At 35.2% G+C, this 25,596-nt stretch overlaps 1 non-coding gene across 1 annotated transcript; it reads left to right on the top strand.

Moving 5' to 3' along the window:
* The first annotated feature begins 23,170 nt into the window (after nucleotides 1-23,170).
* TRNAP-UGG (transfer RNA proline (anticodon UGG)) lies at nucleotides 23,171-23,242 on the top strand. The gene has a single exon. It is a non-coding gene; the product is annotated as a tRNA-Pro (tRNA).
* The last annotated feature ends 2,354 nt before the right edge of the window (nucleotides 23,243-25,596 follow it).

Raw genomic sequence — 25,596 nt, 5'->3', positions numbered from 1 at the left:
TATAACTACTCTTTCACATCGAAGGGATGAGTCTCAAAGATCCAACTACAATATCAAAGAAACTTCGGGTGGTAGCGATTGCTTGCATTGGTGTCTCCGTGGTATCCAAGACACATGTAACATGATTTTTCTTGCTCAAATATAGCTTCATTTGTCTTAAAAGTTCACTTTTGAGTAATCCTGGAAGGCTTCTTAATTTGTAGCCTCTGGTGAAGATGATCATCCGAGGTGGGTTTGTTAGTGATGATGCAATTATATAATCAGGGTTTTATATCAATGATTCCATTTATATCTATAAATGAAATTTGTGGTGTATTTTTTGGAAATTCAACAATAATCATCGGTTATTTGGTTACCATTCTAAAGAAATTCAACTTTCGACCTTTTGTGAATGCTCAAAGCTACTTGCAAAGTACTATTGATTATGATCCATAATACTCACCAACTCGAAATTGAGGTTTGTTCATGTTTGAAAATGTGACAAACCAAAAGACAAGATGCTAATTAATATTGTTTGTGATTGTTGTTGTGAATTCTTCATCTTTAAATACATATTTTGGTTGGCTCATGAATTTTTCCATCTTTTAAAAATATTATTTTTTTAGTTCGTGCCTAATTTCCCTATTGAATTACAATATTGCAATATTTTAAGTTACTTTTAAGATTAAAGGTCCATGAATAAAGTAATTACGACAAGTTCTTTTTATGCATCTTATTTTGATCTAGCACATAAATGCTTTCTAATTATTTTATTTATTTTTTTTATGAATTAGGTTATGAAGATCATTTGAATTATAAACGCTTTAATTTATACAATATTTAATAACTAATCATTTTAATATTTATACTCAAATATACTAACAAGTACTAGTAACACTAGTCTCAATGACTTAAAGAATACAACTATTATCTCGAACTATAAAGAATTTAATTCCAACCTATTCTAATGGACAAACGCTTTATTAGACTCTATTGTAAGATTTCACTTCATCAATTTAAGTAGCGTTCAACTACAACTATAAATATCAAATTCTTAAGTATTCATGAACAAAATCGGCCTAACAATGTCTCTTAGAACTATTTACCAAAGGTGTTAGAATGAGCCGTGTGGAAGGGTTGCCTTTAGATGCTTTAGTACCAATTAAGGATGTCAATATCCTAGTAGTGCAGAATGCAGGAAGTTTCGTAGTTGAAAAGAATAACGAGAATAGTGGACATCGTTTCATTTACAAGCGTGTGGTGAACGGTCTGGTTGGTATGACTAGAGAATGTCGTCCTCGCAGAATTTATATTATTGTGATAGAAGTTATAAATAACGATGATATTCCTTGGTCTTTTATTACAAAGGTGCGGAACTTTTAAAGAAGTTCTCGAGTTCCTTGTCCCCAAGTAGCATACAACTACTAGAATGCTATCTCTGCTTATAATAAAGCCCTCTCTCTCTCGAAATATATATGTGTGTGTTTGTGGATGTATTACTCTCTTTTATTAATGAAATATGGCAGTCATGATATTATGAGTATCTTTTCTATCCCTCCCTTCCTTATCGCTATATAAAGAATATGAAGATTATAAGTAAAAGATGTACAAGTAATTTGTTACTTTTGAACTTAAAATGCTTATAATTCAATATATCTTTGTTATCAACAATAATTATCAAACGGTATATAATTTTGTCCAAGTAAGGTCGCTTCTCATTCCCTGTATGATATCATAACACAAAATCGAGCGGAAGGGTTAACGATAAAATGATAACAAAAACCCATTCGTCGAACTAACTATAAAGGAAGGGTTGGTTGGAAACCATGTCTATACTTCTTTGCTTTAATCACACGTAACTAAATATATATAAGAACAACACAATATGGCATGCCCAGTCAAAACATAAAAAATTTCTTGCCATGTTATAGTTAATGAATATGGTATGCACAAAGATCCGATGTCACACTTCATGATTGGAGACCAATACAGTGAGCTATGGTCGTCCATAACGTCCTTTGGTCCAATTATGTCAAGCAAATGTTGTAGCAAGCAAAGAGTTTTTAATAAGTTTGCTATTGCAAAGTGCTCGGTTTAAGGCACAAATGTCTCTGATGTGAAAGGCGCACCAATTCAACGAGATTTAAGTAACCATGAATAAGACACATGATACAGCTTGTAAACAAAACGATGTCCATGACTCTTGTTATTTTCTTCCACTACAAACCTTCTAGCCTCTTGCACTTTTTTGTCATTGACATCCTTAATTGAAATTATAATTGAAGGAAACGCTTCTCCACAACTCATTCTGGAACACTTTTGATAGATAGTTTCAACAGATTTACTTTGCCGAGGAATACTTTAAAATTCGATATTTATAGTTGAACGCTACTTAAATTGATGAAGTGAAATTTTACAACAGATGTTAATAAATCGTTTGTCTATTAGAAGAGAGCTTGGAATTAAATTCTTTATAGTTGGGATAAGGGATGTTTTAGTCAAATTAAGTATACTTTTTAGTTTTAAAATAAATTAATTTTTTAGTTTAAAATAAATTGATTTTTTAGTTTTAATTTTATTCCTAATAAATTAATTTTGATGTGGTGTTATGTATTTTAATAAAATTAATATTAACTTAATCAACAAAAATTTGTATTTTTTTTTAATTATAAGCTAAATTAATAAAAATACCATTCAACTTTGCACTTTATCTAAAAAAAATACTCATAATTTTTTTAGAAGTTTCAATAATACACTTAATCTTTAAAAAAAAAAAAAAAAATCTATAGAAACTATTAATTTGTTTTTTTAAAAAATACAGTTGAATTTTCAAAAAAAAAAAAAAAAAAAAAAGCTTCAAAACTACTCGTTAACTTTCAAAAGTGTTTAAAAAAAGATAGATGGGGAGAAAATTGTGTTCATGGAGAGAAAATTGAAGGTTATTTTAGGAGAAGGTTTTCAAAATCAGTATAAGATCCTGAAAACATAACAAGAAGTAATATCCTAGCTTAAGGTCGCCATTAAGAACCTACTAGTAGACTACTTACTAAGTTTTACTCACTCCATGTTTATCATTTTTTTTTCAAGTAACTAAGAGTTGGTGGTGGATGAGAGTGGACTTTGGAGTGTGGGCCATGGACTAACCTCTGTTTTTAATCTAGTATTTTTTGTTCTTCTTTTAAGTCTGCTTCTTATTTTGTGTTTGTAACGAGTATGTATATGTAACACCCAAAAAATGAAGGAAATTATCTCCCATAAGAATAAGCCACTCATGAAAGACCCAATGGATAGAAAGGAAAAAAATTAAAAGATTAAGCAAGAACAAAGGACTTAGTCAAGTCACTCGTGTACCCTAACAAGTGATTTCACGGAATTAAAGGCCTTTTGAAAAGAATTGGAAACGAAAAAGTAAATCAAAAGGGCAAAAAAGTCATTTTATCAATTATAAAAAATCTTTCTGGATTTGTAATTCCTTATCTAGAAGGAATCTCAAGATTAAAAAAAAGGGAAAAATGATAAAAAAGCAATGAGAAATTTGTAGAAAACTTTTGGATTTTTCAAGAAAAAAAAAAAATATTCGGAAAGTGGTAAATTACCAAAAAAACCCCTAGAAGAATGGATAATTACAGAAATGCCACTCTAATTAGAAGCAGAGCATCTACCGTGACCATCCGAGCAAAATCTTTCGAACTCAAATCTCAACCGTCGGATGTCCTCCAAAATTTGATATGATCTAGAACGAACACGCACGGATCATCACATCCAACGACTAGTATGCAAAGCCAAGGTCGAAAGGCCATGATCGGAGTTGATATCACCAAAAAATTATCCAGAAAGATCGATCTCTAAATAACGAAGATTCTGGAGCTCTCAATGTCGGTTTAAGCTCCTCCTATAAAGTCGGAAGTAGGAGCAACAATACGAAATAAAAATCGAGAAAGGTCGATCCCCCAATTGAAGGCAATAAACGTTTAGATTGTGTTTCTCCTACTTTCAGATTTCTTCCAAATTCGAGAGCAATCCTCCACCATTTCTCTTCAAACTTCTAAATAATGAATAATCTGGATCTCTCAATGTCGGTTTAAGCTCCTCCTATAAAGTCTAAAGTAGGAGCAACAATATGGAATAAGAATCGAGAAAGGTCGATCCCCCAATTGAAGGCAATAGGCATTTAGATTATGGGTCTCCTACTCTCAGATTTCTTCCAAATTCGAGAGCAATCATCCACCATTTCTCTTCAAACTTATTCCTACCGTTTCTCAACAAGATTACCCACAAGTTCTATGAAGAAATAGAGTGCTGAAAGTGCCTAGAAACCATTCCCCCAATTCAATCCGTCATTGAAGAACTTCAAGAAAAACTTGAAAATCCAACCCGAGGATACATGATGACTCGTCGAGAAAGAATGATTCAATTAGTTTCTGTACCTCCAAGGAATGCTTCCATAAAAGACCACGAAGAAAAATAACCTCGAGAGCGTGCCAAATTGAAGGAAATAGGTTTCAAAATTAAATTGGGGATAAGAGTCAAAATTCCTATATACGATCTCTTTTCCTTCAGATTAAGGATTCCTCTAGCTTCAGAGAAAGAAGTTGAGTAAACTTGATGAAGGAATCCAGAGCTAAAACGTCGTAGAATAAGCTACCCACGAGATTGAAAATCTGGCGTTTCGGGTGAGTTGCATACCGAGAACGATTTCTGAAAATTAAGGTCCTACACTCAAAGACGTTCCTCCAAACCAATTCCTTTAGCCTGAAGATAGGATATGGAAGAGGTTTAATGAAGAAATAGAGCCTTGAAACCCCTAGAATCGGCTACCCAATAAGAAATCCTTTGTTTTATCTCTAGCGATAAATCAGATTTTGGATGAACTTTGGTAGCGAATATCTTAGGCTACGATCCACGAGAAGTTATCAAATAAATCCCAAGCCCTTTCTTGTAACATCCATCTTTAAGTTTCACGAAGAAATCGAGGAGAGAAACACTGTCAATGTGGCTGTACAGGCCGAGTTTCAGATGGCGACGATGCAAAAAATGTGCATCTTATTTCTTTTCAGAGGAAGAAAACGATGATACGGCCAGTTCAATTGAACTGTCCAAGTCAACTCAAAATTTGACCTTTTCGAGAAAATGTTAGGATTCATACAACATTTCATAATGAAGTTTGGGAGTAGAACCCAAGTCGTTGGATTCAAAGTCCAAAGTGCTAACCACTACACCAAAGAACCCCTTGTAAAAATTTATTTTGGAGTGGGTTTCCTATTTTATGCAGATTCCACAAGAAGGGAGATCCTATCATGAGTCAAACTCAAGTTATTGGATTCAAAGTTCTAGAGCTGTTTTATCTAAGTCGTTGTGATCTTGAGCATCTTTAGAGTGGTTGTAGAAGTAACCCTCCGGTGTTGATTGAAGCTCTTGGAGAGCATGTAATTTTATATATTTCTTATAGTTAATTTATATAATGTTGTATATTACAAACAAATTGAAATAATACTTTACATCCCCGTCTTTCTTTCTTCCGTGCAAAACTTAACATGAAAACTATATTATTTCAATATTCACTCTAGAAACAAGGGGTGAAAACTATATTATTTCAAACCCTCCATTATTGCTTCTACTTTGCGTGAAAATGCTTCCACTAAATCATGTTACTAACTAGTTGGTTTGGTTTGGTTTGGTTCGGTTCAATTCTTGGGTCCACTAGATTGAATTGACTTAGCTCAATTAAACTCTTGATAATATAAAAATCATAAGTTTCTTAAATTAAGTTAACTTAAAAGTTTAACCCCTAATTTTGTTTAGAATGTTTAGCTTTGTGTCTAGTTGATCTCTAAATGCTTAGAAGTATCTAATAAGACTTCTATTTAAGGAACTTTTCACTATAAAAGATGTAAGACTTGAGGTTTATTATTAAGGAATTTCAAATGAGTTATTTGATATATCATAGAGGACAAAATATTTATTTGTTTCAAATATCTTAAGTTGACCATTCTTTTTTGCCAAGTATTTTGAATATTATCATTGTGAATTACTAATGGCATTAGATTGAATCTCATTAATAACAATATCCCAAAACTCAGGTAAAGATTACATCAAAATTAATACTTTAATTTCATCTTCAAAATTTATTTCCACTTAACTCAGTTGACTAATAATCATAATAGTCACCCGTGCACAAATATTTACAACCTTAAAAGGTAAAATTATAAGGAGTACAAGAAAAAAGTGTTTAAAATAGTTTCAAAATATAGAAAAAAAAAATAGTAGGAATTGGTCAAAGTCAACATCCATTGATCACTTATGGCACAACACTAACACATATGAGGGTAACATTTTTTCATTTCTCTACTATATTAGGCCCTTTGGTTTATTGGCTTTACAAGATGGAGACATGATTGTTTTCTGGTTAGCATTGGTACCATCAAAACTTGTTTATTTCTTTGAAATGTTTGAGTTTACAATTTACATGTTTTCATTTTTCTACTTTGTTTGCTTGCATTTAGAAATGAAGCAAAATTAGTCTGAGGGTTTTAGGCAGATTGTTATAATTCTAATTTTTAACTAAAAAAAAAATTAGTCTCGTTGTCACGCTTAAAACTACCCTATAGGTATAATCGACCTATTATCCTTCCACCAATAGGAGAAAAAGGCAACGTTACTATGTGAAACTAGTTTCATGTCATTTATTCAACAATAAGGGTGTTAGCATGCATTTGGAAATGAACCCATCTTTAAAAAATTTATATAAAATAGAAAAGAATTGGTATCTCAAAGACAATGATACTATGTGAAACTAGCCTCAAGATGCTTCCTTAACTCTTAAGGGCGGTAAACCAACGGTTCCTTCACCCAAGACCCATGGCCCGACTCCAAACATAGAAGGGATAATCTAGAGAATCATTCCAAGAACCCTAACAGATGGGTTACAAACTCACATTTCGGTGGGTTCTCCAACCACGGATTGCAAGTTAAAAGAGGTTGAAAACAAAGTAAAATGATAAAAGAAACCAACCAAATTCGAATGGGTGACCTCTTGATCTGCCGTCAAATGCTTTACCACTGAGCTATGGACCCATTTTGCATGATTTCAACCTTAATGACCCCTTCTACAGAGTGTCAGTCTAAAAGTGTAAAAAGTGTCTCTCCAAAATAAAAGGGCCCAACCAAGTTCAAACGAGTGACCGGTCAAATTCTCTATCACTGAGCCATAGATCCATTTTGTAGGATTTTAACCTTAGTGACCCCTTAGGCATAGTGTCGGTCCAAAAAGTGTAACAAATTTCTATCCAAGATAGAAGGGCCTGTTAGGATCGCACAACAACGCACACGCTCGATCTAGATGAACACAAAGAACAGGATAGAGAAAAGTGCAAGGAGAACTCTGGCTAAAAGGATTTTTCTACTGATGACTTCACATATGTACAGTAAGAGAGAATTACAGAGAATAGAAAGTACTTTTCAAAGCTCTGGCGGACGGTATATATATATATAGTTCAGTTTACTATATATAGGTTTACCACATTTAATCATCTACTATATATAGCCATTTACTATATATAGCTTTACCCGATTTAACCATCTACTATATATATCTATTTACCATATATAGGTTTACCGGATATAGTTTTACCAAATATAGTTGTACCGGATATAGCTTTACCAAATATAGCTTTACCAAATATAGCTTCACCATAACCTAACAATTCTCCCACTTGGAGACTGATCTAGTCAACCAAGAATTTCATTCTCAAACGACCATGAGCATCTTCATGGTCTTCATGGCACCATATCAATTGAGGCTTTGCACAACCTCAATATTCCAACATCAACACATTTTGTCAACATGTTTGCTGGATTCTTTGCACCCTCTATCTTCTCCAAACACATCACCATCTTTCACTAACCTGCAAGTGAAATGGTATCGTCTTATGTGTTTTCTCTTTAAATGATAGACCGGGTTCCTTCGCCAACTGTATGACACTATGACTATTTATGTTAAGAATCTTCGTGCTGCTTCTTGCCCATTCTTCCAGATAGTCAGTCATCCATATCATCTTCTTTCCAGCTTCAACTATTGCCACGTACTCAATGTCAGTACAATGCATTTTTGAAGTCTAGACGTCCCATCATCCATGGCTTGCTCCTACTTGGTTGTATCCTCCAACTGTAGGGTCTCATCAAAGGGTTGTGATTCTCTTTCATCAGCAACCGATAGTGTAATGAAGGTACATACATATCTGGTACTTTGATAGTACAGGATGATCTTCTCAACACCAGTTCAAGTGTCAGTTGCTCCACTGCTGATTCCTCCGCAATAACCTCAGGAGTTTGTTGAGTATCTTCTACAAGATCACTTGGTGATTTTCTCCGCAACTCAACCTCAACTCCCACTTGTTTTGTTGTCTTGGAACCTTGCTTCACATCTGGTTCCTCAGCAGTAGTCTCAGGAGTTTCTTGAGTATCTGCTACAACATCACTAGGTGAGTTTCCCTGCAACTCAAGCTCAACTCCCACTGTCTTCGTGGTCTTGGAACCTTGCTCCACAGCAACAGCAGCTATGTTCATACACCCTGCAGTTGTAGACTTGAATTTGAAGCACTCTCAGCAACAGCAGCTATGTTCATACACCCTGCAGTTGTGTATAAGGTTCCAGATTGTGAGCCACGTGCTACCACCGTAGCACCCTTCATAATTTTCCACGAACTCTTCCCTAACTTTGTTGCATAACCTGTGCTGTCCAACTGACCAATAGAGATCACGTTCCTTCAGAGACTAGAAATATATCTGACATCCTTTAATGTCCACTGATTTTCTGCTGGAGTTTTTATGCAGACATCTCCTTTTCCTTTAATCTCCAAATCTTTGTTGTCGGCAAGATACACCTTCTCGAAATTTCCAGACTTGAAATTTCAGAACAACTCTTTATTTGGAGACGAAAGAAAAGATGCACCTGAATCCAAAATCCAGGATTCAATCGAACTGTCCACGCTAAGGATTATAGCATCCCCAATGTCTTCTGCTGAATTTATAGAATCATCACATCTCCAGATTTGTGATTCTGCTTTCTCTTTGGTCTTGTACAACCTGTCCGAAAGTGACCTTTTTCTCCACAATTCCAACACGTTACGTTTGGTCAATTTGGAGATTTTTCTCGGTTCTTTGATTTTGATCGCCCTTTGTTTGGGCCCTTCGGTTTACTTCTTCCCCTTCGATCAACACTGAGAGCATTGCCTGGTGAATCTCCAGTTTCCCGTTTGCAAATACTATCGCTGAGAACTACATCTCAAATTTCATAAAACCTCAGTTTATCAGATCTTCGGGAACTGCTGATTGCGGCAACAACAGTATCCCATGACTCGGGTAAGGATGACATCAAAATCAACGCTTTCATTTCATCTTCGAAATTAATTTCAACCGAACTCAGTTGACTTAGGATCATATTGAATTCATTTATATGATCAGCAACAGGTCCACCTTCAGACATCTGTAGATTGAACAATCTCCTTATCAAATACACCTTGTTCATAGCCGATGGTTTTTCATACATATTTGACAGCGCCTTCAATAGATCTGACGTTGTCTTCTACTTGATAATGTTGAACGCCACGTTTCTAGATAGCATCAACCGAATCAGCCCCAAGGCTTGTCGATCCTTGAGCTTCAACTGTTCCATGGTCATGGATTCCGACTTCACTCCCAATAGAGGTTCGTGAAGATCTTTCTGGTACAGATCATCTTCAATCTGCATCATCCAGAAACCGAAATCGGATCCATCGAACTTCTCAATTCCAATCTTTGAACTTTCCATCTTCACAGATCGTGGTGAATTTCGCCTAGCTCTAATACCAGTTGTTGGGACCGCACAACAACGCACACGCTCGATCTAGATGAACACAAAGAACATAATAGAGAAAAGTGCAAGGAGAACTCTGGCTAAAAGAATTTTTCTATTGATGACTTCACAGTATTTAGTGTTCGATGCTTTTTGACTTAACCCTAGGGTTCTATTTAAAGTGAACTTGTGATAATTTTTGTCAAATTATATATTTGAATACCTAATACATTAAGATATAATATCTTATTTCAATAATATTAAAATGTCGTAGAATATCATAATATATGTTTAATTAATATGAATCTCATTCAAATTTCAAATATATATTTTTATTTAATGTTTATGATACACATCAATTATTTTAATATTTAACATATCAAATACGCTAATATGTTTTGATATTATACTTCAAGACTATAGGAACTTGCTCAGAGGACATGAGAGTTACATTGGCCTACAATGCATCTCATGGACGATGCAAAACTATGGTGGCGCTTGAAGGTGAATTGTATAAAAAACTTGTCATGCACCAAAAAATCATGGGAAGACCATTGATGGAATTGACGCTCCCCTGTATGGGTTTCCAATCAAAGACCTAATGTTTGATGTTGACTCTTTTGAATAAAGAGCCACATGATCAAACAACAAGAAACGTGGCGGTATCTCTGAGAACTCTATCACACACATAAAAAAAAACGTGTCGAAGAGTTAGACATTACACAGAAGATCTGGCTTTCATCGAGGAGACCCGAGTTTGATTCTCGAAAATGAAATTTTATGTTCTTATTTCGTTTATTTTATAGTTTCATCTTTTGTCACCAATTATATTTAAACTTTACCTAGGTTTGAGAAGCACTATAATGGATGAGTTCAATAGTATCTTAAATTCAAAAAACTTTTATGAACTTGGTTTGAGAGGCACTATAGTGGTCAAGTTCAATAGTATCTTAGATTAAAAAGACTTTTATGAACTTTGAACCTTTAATAGTGTTATGTCATAGATATTTGGTTCAATTTAAACAAGTGAGGTTGAGGTCATTCAAATGGTTAATGTGATAATCCGGTCATTTTCAAGGTCTCTTTTGTTGAACGCCATCATTGGTGAGATGACTGAGATGAGCACCAGAGTGAGTTTGACAAGGAGGGTCGTAGAGAACCACACCCCGAGCCAAGCTCATGTTGGGCTTAACAAACTAAAAATCCAAAAACACAAACCCTTAAATGGAACCAGGATGCTAAGGAATTAAAAAACTTTATTTTTGACGTAGAACAATACTTGAAGGTTACAGGAACTTGCTCATAGAACCTAAGAGTTACGTTGGCCACAATGCATCTCATGGACGGTGGCGCTCGAAGGTGGATGATATAAAAAATGGGTCATGCACCATAAACTCATGGGAAGACCGTTGATGGAATCGATGCAATCGACGCTCCCCTTCATGGGTTGCCAATTAAAGACCTGACGTTTGATGTTGACTCTTTTGAAGAAAAAGCCACACGATCGAACACCTCGAAATGTCGCGGTAGCTCTAAGAACTCTATCATACGACCTGAGAGTTGAGGGCTACCGGAACTTTCTCATACGACCTGAGAGTTACGTTAGCTGCAATGCATCTCATGGACGATGCAAAACTATGGTAGTTCTCGAAGGTGAATGGTATAAAAAATGGGTCATGAACCATAAACTCATGGGAAGATCGTTGATGGAATCGATGCAATCGACACTCCCCTGGATGGGTTGCCAATCAAAGACCTAACATTTTATATTGACTCTTTTGAAGAAAGAGCCACACAATCGAACAGCTTGAAACGTCGCGGTAGCCCTGAGAACTCTAACACACACAGGGAAGGGTGTGTTGAAGAGTTAGACATTAAGCAAAAGATCATGCTAAAACTCTTCAGCGATATGAGAAAAGACTTCAGGACATCTACACCAAAAATCCATTGTTGTCCAGCGGTAAGGATATCTGGCTTTCACCCAGGAGACCCGGGTTCGATTCTTGGCAATGAAATATTATTTTCTTATTTCATTTTATTTTACAGTTTCTATCTTAGACTAAAAAGACTTTTATGAACTTCGTACCTTTGTTAGAAGTTATGTTATAGATATTTTGTTTAATTTTAAATGGTTAATGCGATAATCCAGTCGTTTTCGAGGTCTCTCTTGTTGAACGACATCATGGTTGAGATGAGCAGGTAATTCAAATGGTTAATGCGATAATCCAGTCATTTTCGAGGTCTCTCTTGTTGAACGACGTCATGGTTGAGATGAGCAGGTGATTCAAATGGTTAATGCGATAATCCAGTCGTTTTCGAGGTATCTCTTGTTGAATGACATCGTGGTTGATGAGCACCCGAGTGAGTTTGACAAGTTGGGCTGTAGAGAACCACACCTCAAGCCACGTTCATGTGGGCTTAAGAAACTTAAAATCCAAGAACACAACCCCTTAAATGGAAACCGGGATGCTAAGGAATTAAAAAGCTTTATTTTTGACGTAGAAAAATACTTGAAGGTTACAAGAACTTACTCATAGGACCTAAGAGTTACGTTGGTCGCAATGCATCTCATGGACGATGCAAAACTATGGTGGCGCTAGAAGGTGAATGGTATAAAAAATGGGTCATGCACCATAAACTCATGGGAAGACTGTTGATAGAATCGATGCAATCGACGCTTCTTCTTATACAAAATTTGGATCAACCAAGAGATAAAGCTAGAATTAGATTATGGAACCTTTTTCTAAATCGAGTAACTCCACAATCGAACTTCATCGAGGCTTGATTGAATGACTCAGATGCAATCTACCACAAGAATTGCATAAAACTTAGAAATGACAAAGATATGCTCGAATTTCTACATGAGGGGTCATCTCAACTTGAGAGATCAATTTCATTGATCACAAATATGCTTTTACATAATAATGTGTGGGTATTTATAGTCTCCCCACAAAAGAAGTTAGTGGCCGTGATTTAATCTCGATCCCTTTAGATCTCCACAGAAGACGAAGTCAATTTGAGCATTACAAACTTTATGAAATTAAAATAAGAAATAAAGTTTTCTAACCACTCATGAAATGATGCTTGCAACTTCATCCGCTACTTCAACCATGCAAATATTTACTTTTGAATCTCCAAATGGTCTTGACTCAAACGACTCAACTTGTCACACATGAAATGATGGTTGAACCTAGCCTATCCAATTTTGTAGATGAAGTATGAATGCTTGTTGAATCTTCTTGGCCTTGGGTTGTGTAATAGGTCTAGTTGGAACACCGTGATTCTTATCATCATCCCCCTATTCAAAAGGATTTTTCCTCGAATCAGAAAAATCATCACCTACATCAAAAGGACTCAACTCAGCAACATTGAAAGTAGAATGTACACTGTGATTCTTATCATCATCCCCCTCTTTAGGATTCGTCCTCGAATAAGAAAAATCATCACCTACATTAGAAGGACTCAACTTAGCAACATTGAAAGTAGAATGTATTGACAATTCTAAGGGAAGATCAATTTTATTGTTCCATGCAATAAAATGAGTCATTTTACTAAATGTCTTATAGAGCATTTATAGTCAAATAAAGAATTAGGAATCCACGCTATCTACAAACGCACTCCTAATTGAGCTATCCACGCTAACGTTAAAATGAAAATTCATCAGTAAAATTATTTACGCTAACTCATTGAAATTTTAAAAAGAAATCATCTTTAAATTTAGATAAGATAGTAAGTTATATTACTTGAATCAGGTGTGGTGAAGGTCCAACAACAACCTGACCTTCAAATCTTCAATATTAAGCTCTCCCAACTAAGCTATCCCCTATAACATTGAAAATGAAAATTCCGAAATTTTAAAAAGAAATAATCACTAAATGTAGATTAAATAGTCAAGTAATTTTAAAAAGAAATAATCACTAATTTTAGATTGAATATTTAGGTTATGCAAGTTAGTCAACTTGAATTAGGTGCGGTGAACGTGGATCAAACACGTGACTTTCAGATCTTTAGTGATGCTCTAACGTGACTTTCAGATCTTCAGTGACGCTCTCCAAACTGAGCTATCCCCGCTAACATTAAAAATAAAAATTCATCGGTTAAGATGTTTTCACTACTTCATTGAGATTTTAAAAAGAAATAATCACTAATTTTAGATTGAATAGCCAGGTTATGCAACTTAGTCAACTTGAACGCTCTCCAAACTGAGCTATCCTCGCTAACATTAAAAATAAAAATTCATCGGGTAACAAGATATTTTCACTACTTCATTGAGATTTTAAAAAGAAATAATCACTAATTTTAGATTGAATAGCGAGGTTATACAACTTAGTCAACTTGAATCAGGTGTAGTGAACGTGGATCAAACACGTGACCTAATCACTAATTTTAGATTGAATATTTAGGTTATGCAAGTTAGTCAACTTGAATTAGGTGCGGTGAACGTGGATCAACCACGTGACTTTCAGATCTTTAGTAATGCTCTCACTTGACTTTCAGATCTTCAGTGACGCTCTCCAAACTGAGCTATCCCCACTAACATTAAAAATAAAAATTCATCGGTTAAGATATTTTCACTACTTCATTGAGATTTTAAATAGAAATAATCACTAATTTTAGATTTTATAGCCACGTTATGCAACATAGTCAACTTGAACGCTCTCCAAACTGAGCTATCCCCGCTAACATTAAAAATAAAAATTCATCGGTTAATAAGATATTTTCACTACTTCATTGAGATTTTAAAAAGAAATAATCACTAATTTTAGATTGAATAGCCAGGTTATGCAACTTAGTCAACTTGAATGAGGTGCAGTGAACGTGGATCAAACACGTGACCTTGAGATCTTTAGTGACGCTCTCCCAACGAAGCTATCCCGGCTAACATTAAAAATGAAAACTCATTAGTAAAGTATTTAGCTAATTCATTGATATTTTAGGAAATAATCACTAATTTTAAATTGAATAGTCACGAGTGAAGTTATGTGACTTGAATCAGGTGCGGTGAACGTGGATCGAACACGTGACCTTCACATTTTCAGTCTGACGCTCTCAAAACTAAGTTATCTTCGCTAATATTTGAAAAAAAAATCATAAGTAAAGGTATTTCCGCTAATTCATTATATTTTAAAAAGAAATAATCACTAATTTTAGATTGAATAAAGTTATGCAACTTAATGAACTTATTCAACGTAAACCAAGTGCGGTGAACGTGGATTAAACATGTAACCTTCAGATATTCAGTCCGAACTAAGCTATCCCCGCTAACACTAAAAATCAAAATTCATGTGTAAAGGTATTTCTGCTAATTCATTATTCGTTGAAATTTTAAAAATAAATAATAACTAGTTTATTTTTTATGCAACGTAAACCAAGTGCGGTGAACGTGGATTAAACATGTAACCTTCCGATATTCAGTCCGAACTAAGCTATCCCCGCTAATATTAAAAATCAAAATTCATGTGTAAAGGTATTTCCGCTAATTCATTATTCATTGAAATTTTAAAAATAAATAATAACTAGTTTATTTTTTATTGAATAGTCAGCTTATGCAAATGGAAACAGGTGCAGTGAACGTGGAGATTAAACGCGACCTTCAAATCTTAAGTTTGACACTCTCCCAACTGAGCTATCCCCGCTAACATTAAAAATAAAAATTCATAAAACTATAAGGTGCAATGGATGCAAATTGAACACAAGACCTTCCAATACTCAATCGGATGCTCTCCCAACTAAGCCATCCTAGATAACATAAAAAATAAATAATCACATGTTTTAGATTGAATAGTAAAGATATGCAACTTAGTCAACTTATGCCAGTTGGATAAAAAACGTGACAGATCTTCTGCTAATTCATTGAGATTTTAAAAAGAAATAATCGATCTTCTGCTAATTCATTGAGATTGAGATTTTAAAAAGAAATAATCGCTAATGTAGTGAACGTGGATCAAACGTTACCTTTAAATCTTCCTTCTACTAATTCATTGAGATTGAGATTTTAAAAAGAAATAATCGCTAATGCAGTGAAAGTGGATCAAACGTTACCTTTAAATCTTTAATATGTCGCTCTCCCTGAGCTATCCACGCTAATATTAAAATTAAAAATTCAAAAAGAAATAATCGCTAATGCAGTGAACGTGGATCAAACGTTACCTTTAAATCTTCAATATGATGCTCTTCCTGAGCTATCCACGCTAATATTAAAATTAAAAATTCAAAAAGAAATAATCGCTAATGCAGTGAACGTGGATCAAACGTTACCTTTAAATCTTCAATATGACACTCTCCCTGAGCTATCCACGCTAATATTAAAATTAAAAATTCAAAAAGAAATAATTGCTAATGCAATGAACGTGGATCAAGCGTTACCTTTAAATCTTCAATATGACGCTCTCCCTGAGCTATCCACGCTAATATTAAAATTGAAAATTCATAAGTAAAGGTATTTCCACTAATTCATTATATTTTAAACATAAATAATCACTAATTTTTGAAAGAATAGTCAAATTATACAACATGAACAAAGTGCGGTGAACGTGGATTGAACACGTGACTTTCACAGATCTTCAGTCTGACGCTCTCCCAACTGAGCTATCCCTGCAATCATTGGAAATGAAAATTCATCAGTAAAGGTATTTTCGCCGATTCATTGAGATTTTAAAAAGAAATAATGACTAATTTTTTATTGAATAGTCAGGTTATGCAAAAAGAAACAGGTGCGGTGAACGTGGAGATCGAACACGTGACCTTCAAATCTTAAATCTAACGTTCTCCAAACTGAGCTATCTTTGCTAACATTAAAAATGAAAGTTTTTAAGTTTTAAGTAAAGGTATTTCCACTAATTAATTGAAATGTTAGAAAGAAATAATCACTAATTTTAGATTGAATAGTCAAATTATGCACCGTGAACCATGTGTGGTGAACATGGATCGAACATGAGACCTTCAGATCTTCAATCTAGCGTTATCTCAACTGAGCTATTCACACTAACATTAAAAATGAAAATTCATCAGTAAAGGTATTTTCGCTAATTCATTGAAATTTTAAATAGAAATAATCACTAATTTTTAATAAGATATTCAAGTTATCCAACTTGTATAAGGTGCGGTGAACTAGAACACGTTAGGAATTTCCGATAATTCATTGAGATTTCAGAAAGGAATAATGTCTAATTTTAGATTGAATAGTTGGGTTATGCAACTAGAATCAGGTGCGGTGAACGTGGAGATCAAACACGTGACCTTAAAATCTTCAGTCTGAAGCTCTCCCAACAGAGTTATCCCTGCTAATATTATAAATGAAAATTCATAAGTAAAGGTATTTCCGCTAATTCATTATATTTAAAAAAGAAATAATCACTAATTTTAGATTGAATAAGCAAGTTATGTTTTTAGATTGTATAGTCAGGTAATAAACTTGTATTAGGTGCGTTGAACGTGGATAAAACACGTGTGACCTTTAAATCTTCAGTCTAACAATCTCCTAACTGAGATACTCTTGCTAACATTAAAAATGAATATTTATCAGTAAAGGTATTGGGTACCCTTCTGCTAATTCATTGAGATTTTAAAATGAATAATTACCTACCCCTTATGAAATTCACTTATAGTAATACTTGCCAAGCCACCATACAAATGGCCACATACGAGGTTCTTTATGGACGAAGATTTTGATCCCTTATCTTTTGTGAAGAAGGTGGGCAAACGACAACTATTGGGCCACAGTTGGTGCAAAGTACCACGCCGCAGTCCAAAAGATTAAAGCTAGGATACAAACCACACAAAGCTGAGAGAAAAGCTATGCAGACCTAAGGCGCAAGAACATGGAATTGTAGGCAGGGGATCATATATTTCTAAAGGTAGCACCCCATGAGAGGGGTGCTCAGGTAGGGTAAAAAGGGGAAGCTAAGCCCTAGGTTTATCCGTCCCTTTGAGATATTAGAAAGGATTGGATCTGTGGCCTATAGAATCGGGCAATGCCCAAACTTGTCTGCAGTACATAATATCTTTCAGGTATCCAAACTACGGAAGTATACCCTAGATCGTTCGCACGTACTGGCTCATGAAACTCTCTTCTTGAGAGATGACCTAACGTATAAAGAAGACCCGATTCAAATAATAGACAAGAAAGTCAAATGATTGAGAAACAAGGAAATCTCTCTTGTTAAGGTCATATGGAAGAATCATAGAGTAAAAGAAGCCACTTGGGAAACAGAAAGCAAATAAGAACCTTGTACCTTGACCTATTTTAGAATAAACACTTTCGATGACTGAAAGTTTTCAAAGGAGAGGAGAATTTGCAACACACAAGGTCTCCAATAAGAGACAGTGTATAATCCCTACTAGGTTGTATCTAGAAGTAAAGAACAAGTAAAATTGAAAAAATATTGAGAAAACTGTACTTTTTCTAATTTGTATAAACTTCCCGAATCATTAAATTTTTTATAGAATAAGAATTACAAGTTGCTTAAAAAAGGAAGGCTCCGATCGGAGAAGACTTTTCTAGTAGAAGATTCAAAAAAATCAAGAATGAAATTATAGAAATTCTAGACGTTTCATTGATAGTGGAAAATCCGTCTATAAATTATGAATAAGGGTAGACTATTAGGGGCAAGAAGCAAGCTTAATCGAGTACCCAATCGAGAGATACAAGTTTTTTGTTTTGGGGTATCGTGTTCATGGGTTTACCTAGAATTCGAGAACTATAGTCCACTATTCATGTCCAAACTTGTTCCTGCATCTTCTAAATAAGTTTACCCATAAGTTTGGTGAAGGAAAGAGGTCCTCAAAGTGCTAGTAGGTTTTCACACGAATTAGTCCACGTTAGGTTACCCTTTAATGTTTTCCTAAGCTAAAACCTCAACTCCTAAAGCCTAATCCATTACATTATGTATAAACCTAGGTTCATCAATAATCCATGTATCAAGTACCTAGAACTATGTGAATAACATGCTAAATAAGTTGCTAGGATCCATACCCATAAGTAACCATTATCTGCATTACGATGTGTACTAAAAGGCTCCTATTCCTCTTTAGGTAGGATGTCGTACAATATGTACCAGGAGCTTAATGTTATGATAGGCCTACCTTTCCCATCAGCTAAACGAGATGCCCTGCACCACGATTTACCAGTAGGATTACATGATTATGACGACACCACTCATGTGTTCATGGGGAGAAAATTGAAGGTTATTTTAGCGGAAGGTTTTCAGGATCAGTATATGATACATGACACGATGACCTCTAAGTTCTAAGATCCTGAAAACATAACAAGAAGTAATATCCTAGCTTAAGGTCGCGATTAAGCACCTACGAGTAGGCTACTTACTAAGTTTTACTCACTCCATGTTTATCATTTTTTTTCAAGTAACTAAGAGTTGGTCGTGGATGAGAGTGGACTTTGGAGTGTGGTCCATGGACTAACCTCTATTTTTAAAGTATTTTTTGTTCTTCTCTAGATTCAAAATAAGTGGAAAATGATAAAAAAGCGATGAGGAATTTGTAGAAAAATTATGGATTTTTCGAGAAAAATAATAATAAAATATTCGGAAAGTGGCAAATTACACAAATACCCTAGAAGAATGGATAATTACAGAAATGCCACTCTAATTAGAATCAGAGCATCTACCGTGACCATCCGAGCAAAATCCTTCGAACACAAATTTCAACTGTCGGATCTCCTCTAAAATTTGATATGATCTAGAACGAACACACATGGATCATCACATCCAATGACTAGTATTCAAAGCCAAGGTCGGTAAGGCTATGATCGGAGTTGATATCTCTAAAAAATTATCCAGAAAGTTCGATCTCTAAATAACGAAGATTCTAGAGCTCTCAATGTCTGTTTAAGCTCCTCCTATAAAGTCTGAAGTAGGAGCAACAATACGGAATAAGAATCGAGAAAGGTCGATCCCCCAATCGAAGGCAATAAGCGTTTAGATTGTGGGTCTCTTACTCTCAGATTTCTTCCAAATTCGAGAGAAATCCTCCACCATTTCTCTTCAAACTTCTAAATAACGAAGAATCTGGAGCTCTCAATGTCGGTTTAAGCTCCTCCTATAAAATCTTAAGTAGGAGCAACAATACGGAATAAGAATCGAGAAAGGTTGATCCCCCAATCGAGGGCAATAAGCGTTTAGATTATAGGTCTCCTACTCTCAGATTTCTTCCAAATTTGAGAACAATCCTCCACCATTTCTCTTCAAACTTATTCCTACCGTTTCTAAACAAGATTACCCACAAGTTCTATGAAGGAATATAGTGCTGAAAGAGCCTAGAAACCATTCCTCCAATTCAATCAACCATTGAAGAACTTCAAGAAAAACTTGAAAATCCAATCTAAGGATACATGATGATTCGTCGAGCAAGAATGATTCCAATCAGTTTCTACACCTCCAAGGAATGCTTCCATAGAAGACCACAAAGAAAAGTAACCTCGAGAGCGTGTCGAATTGAAGGAAATAGGTTTCGAAATTAAATTGGGGATAAGAGTCGAATTCCTATCTACGATCTCTTTTCCTTCAGATTAAGAATCCTCTAGCTTCAGAGGAAGAAGTTGAGTAAACTTGATGAAGGAATCGAGAGAGGAAACATCGTAAAACAAGCTACCCAAGAGATCGAAAAATCTGGCGTTTCGAGTGAGTTGCATACTGAGAACGATTTTTGAAAATTAACGTCTTACATTCAAAGACATTCCTCCAAACCAATTCCTTTAGCCTGAAGAAAGGATATGGAAGAGGTTCGATAAAGAAATAGGGCCTTGAAACCCCTAGAATCGGCTACCCAATAAGAAATCCTTTGTTTTATCTCCAGCGATAAATCAGATTTTGGATGAACTTTGGAAGCGAATATCTTAGGCTACGATCCACGAGAAGGTATCAAATCAATCACTAGCCCTTCCTTGTAATACCCATCTTTAAGTTTCACGAAGAAATCGAGGAGAGAAACGCTGTAAATGTGGCTGTACAGGCCGAGTTTCAGATGGCGGCGACGCGAAAAATGCGCATCTTCTTCCTGTTCAGAGGAAGAAAACGATGATATGGCCAGTTCAACTGAACTGTCCAAGTCAACTCAAAATTTGACCTTTTCTCGGGTTTTCTCAATTTTAACCCCATTCCAGACCGATTCTCATAGAAAATCTTATGGTTTCAGAAACTAGACACAATAAGGAGTACGTGGAAGGAAATTTTGAAGTAATTTAGATATTGGAAGCTCAAGAATGGACGTCCCAAACGTCGATGACGAGGCAAGTAGCCACCTTGGACTTTTTGTTAAGAAACACTTGTAGAAATCGCTTGGATTTTCATATGAACCCTAAACCAAGTATGAATTAAGGATATATGAAAGAAAAACCCAAAGAACCGTGAGTGAAGACCCTGAACTGATCAAATAGCTCTAGATTTAAGTAACGTTAAAATAACCCACTATATGAGCTCCGCTGCCTATCAAATTTTAATACAGAGCATATTATAGTATGTTGAGGTCAGAAGTGAAATTTGGTGGTCATTGGATAAGGATAAGTAGGTAAACGAAGAAACGGTGTAAAATGACCATAGTGCCCCTAAGGTAATTTACCTTCGGTTCATGACCTAGATGACCTTCAAATGCTATGAAATTCATCAGTAGATCTTATTTTATGAAATGTTACATGAATCCTTATCCCAAGAGGTTATATAACGTAATGAAGTTTGGGAGTTATTGGAAAACTTTAGTTAGCGAAACTAAGATATGGGATAAAATGCTCATCACGATCCATATGACCTTTGCCATGAAGCACGATGTTTATAAGTTTTGTAGTCAATGTTGCCAATGTTTGCTGCACACAAAAAAAAGATAGGGATGTTAAATTTTTAAGCCACTTTTGGAATATTAAGTCATAAATTGGGTAAAGAAAATTTATTATTTTAAAGAAAATTTCTTTCTCCATCTTATTCCTAAAAACTTTGCAACTAAATTCATATGATGCCAAGAAACAAATTTTTTACTGCAAGAAGTAAAATATGCAACTTTAACTAAAATTTCATCTAAACAAATTTTATTGCCATACAACATAGATGACAATTATAGCCTTCAAACAAAAACTAGAATAGTTGTGGTGAACGGGATAGAAACTCTAGTGTTCATCCATAATATACAACCACTACCTAAATTATGACCTAAAAATTTGAAAACATAAGTTGGAGTTGAAAATTACATAAAACAATCCCCTAAATTCAAGAACTCTGTCCAATTAGTAAATCCTAAAGATAGTAGCTAACATAGAGTAATTGAAGCTCCACATGAAGTAATTTAAAGTTCCAGTTACTTAACTAAAGTTTATCTTGTCTTTAATGAAGCATGAGTTGCACTTATGTTCATGAAATGTTTATAGACTCCAACTATTAGTACTATTAATGCAATTATATTTCATATGAGTTTGTCATAAATCAAACTATGGTACATTCAATACAACTTTATTTTCTTGTCATACGAAGCAAAATAGAAGAATTAAATCAAACAAACTGATGAACTGAGCCGAATAAATCCAACCCAACCCAAACTGATTAGTTTGATTCATTTGGTGGGTTGTAGTTTATTTGATAACACTTGCATATTAGAACAATTCAATATTACAAGCCTTACTTACAAGTAAAATACTAGACCATCAACTTTTTGTTTTATAGTCCAACAACAGCTCAAGAAAATAGATTTCAAACTTGAGAGAAAAAAATATATTGAGTAGGAGTTAAAAATGTTGCATTGTTTTTTGAAAGGTCATTTGGTCTAGTGGTATGATTCTCGCTTAGGGTGCAAGAGGTCCCAAGTTTAATTCTCGAAATGCCCCTATTTTTATTAATATCATTTACTTGTGTACTCCACGATATATAGCTCAACCTGTGTATTATCATTTAATGATAATGCTCTTTTAATATCATTTACTTGTGTAATATATGTCTCAAATGTAACTATCAAACTAAAACTTACACGAGAAAATAAAAAAGAAAATAAAAATAACTCCAAAATAACTTCTATTCTTTTTTTCTTCTCTCTAGTAATTCTATTCTTTTTTCTTCTATCCCTACCGTAATTAACTTCTAGAAAATAAAAATAACTTCTATTATTTTTTCTTCTCTCTACAGTAATTAACTTCTATTCTTTAATTAACTTCTATTCTTTAATGAACTTTTATTCTTTAAATAACTTCTATTCTTTTTTCTTCTCTCTACAACACTAATTATCGCAAACCCTATGTCAATAATTTAACAGCGGTCTAGATCTAAAAGATATAATAATAATTGCTCATGGATTTAATTAACAAAGAAAATAAATGAAATAATGATGATACATTCCATAAACAACTTAATATATAGTCATTAATAAGGGCATTTGGTCTAGTGGTATGATTCTTGCTTTGGGTGCAAGAGGTCTCGAGTTCGATTCTCAAAATGCCCCTCCAAAAGAAAAAAAGCACATTTTTGAAAGAAAAAAAAAACAAAAAAAACAAAATAGTTATCAATGGGGCCCAACCCAAAGGAATGCGTGGCAAAAAACTACAATTTTGAAAGACAAAAAAAATAAAATAGTTATCAATGGGACAAAAAAATGGGGCCTAACCCAAAGGAATGTGTGGCAATGCACCTTCAACTTCTATAAATTTTTCATATATTGAGGCACGGAAAATATATAGACTAGCAACTAAGAATTATAAATCTACTACAAAGGCATTTGGCATTTGGTCTAAGTGGTATGATTATCATTTTGGGTGTGAGAGTTCTCAAGTTCGATTCTCAAAATGCCCCCAACAATATTATATCAAAATGAATTATGCAAGATAATATGATTTAAAATGTTGTTTTTAAACATTGAACCAAGAAGATGAGAATGCAGAATGAAACATATTCTTGGAAGGGACGGACTTCAAAAAGAGCATTACAGAAATTGTTCTATTGTATTCTTTCTAGGAACTTTTCATTATGTTGTCCGCTTCGTCAAATAGATCATCTGTTGTCACAATCCTTTTAAAGAAGATGCGCTCAAATAACCGATAAAGAAGTTTCAAAGAGCCATAGGTTCGAATCCTGTCACCTTGATGTGGTATTCTCAGGGGCCGAAGTGCAAAGCCCCGTAGTCTATCCGTTGTCAGGAAGGCAGGCATGTTGTCCGCTGTCGTCACATAGGTCATCTGTCGTCACAATCCTTTTAAGAAAGATGCGCCCAAATAACCGATGAAGAAGTTTCAGAGAGCCATAGGTTCGAATCCTGTCACCTTGATGTGGTATATTCTCAGGGGCCGAAGTGTAAAGCCCCGTAGTCCATCCGTGTTCAGGAAGGCAGACATGTTGTCTGCTGTCGTCACATAGGTCATCTGTCGTCACAATCCTTTTAAGAAAGATGCGCCCAAATAACCGATGAAGAAGTTTCAAAGAGTCATAGGTTCGAATCCTATCACCTTGATGTGGTATTCTCAAGGGCCAACGTGCAAAGCCCCGTAGTCTATCTGTGGTCAGGAAGGCAGGCATGTTTTCCGCTGTCGTCACAATCTATTTAAGAAAGATGAGCCAAAATAACCGATGAAGAAGTTTCAGAGAGCCATATGTTCGAATCCTGTCACCTTGATGTGGTATTCTAAGGGGCCGAAGTGCAAATCCCCAAAGCCTATCCGTGGTCAGGAAGGCAGGCGAACCACGCACACTGAAAAAAAAAAAGATCTCCTTTTCTATCACACGTAGAATTGTCATTCTTTTGTCTTTTGAAACCCCTTACCTTATCAGTCATCAGGCAGGTTTTTGGTATCATATATCGAGATAATTATTATGAAAAATCTATTCCACTAGTGTGACTTAGATACCCTTTCTTTGTGGTATCAGCCATGCTATTTGAATAGCCTGAAGTCATCATAGCCTCTCCACCGGTTCCGAAGACTCCTTCGGCATCAATGTGCTCCAATGAAAGAGATGAGACCCTTTCCTGAACCAGAACCAGGCATAAAACGCCGAGGAGAAAGTCGAAAGCGAGCTCTTTTCGCGTATACGCAATCTCAAAACCCAATTAGCTCACGGACTGTCTCCTCAACCCTGGCGAGTATGAGTGCTTGGTAAGAGAGAATGTCGAATGAGAAAGACATTCGATTACGGCAACATTCGCAACTACCAAAGTGCACTAAACCTTGTAGAGATCTTCGACCTAACGACAATGGATCTTCAAGCCCATTTTATCAATCCGCTTTGTACCTTATTGTTGACCGAATCGGATGCATGCCAGGCCTAAATTCTCTCTCAGTCACCCGGAGACGAAAGAATGATCAGATCCGAAGTTTACGAATCGAAGAGAAAGTGGATCTGAGTTCTACACGCTTTCATTTTCAAAAGCTTCGCTTGCCTACGGTACTTTATTCAAGATGTGCAACAATACGATCATCTCTCAGCCGTGTATAGAGAATTCCTTGATCATTTCCTTGGCGGATAACACAAATGAAATCGTTTCCCTGACCGCCCATCTTATGAGTCCATTCTTGTCTTGTTGGTTTGTTGTACTATTCTATACCTCTCTCGATTGATAGAAAGATGTTCAGGAGCTGGGAGGGCCTATCGTGAGGGAACTTTCCTTTTCACGGTAGGCAAAGGTAAAGCGGGAGCTGCATATATCCACGGTGATCAAGGCAGAGCGACTCCTTTAAAAGAGGTTGGTTTTATCGAAATTGTTAGATCCGCTTTCGTTAAAGAAAAAATGGTAGCTCTTGGTTTGACCGATGTTGATTCGTATGGCAATGCGGACTTGACTCAGGATGAGGATTTCGCTTTTCATAC

Source organism: Cucurbita pepo, chromosome 10 (genome assembly GCF_057944985.1).
Source record: "Cucurbita pepo subsp. pepo isolate OVF chromosome 10, ASM5794498v1, whole genome shotgun sequence".
NCBI lineage: Eukaryota > Viridiplantae > Streptophyta > Magnoliopsida > Cucurbitales > Cucurbitaceae > Cucurbita > Cucurbita pepo.
The sequence above is the reverse complement of the archived record's forward strand: the minus strand, read 5'-3'. Positions and strand labels throughout refer to the sequence as shown.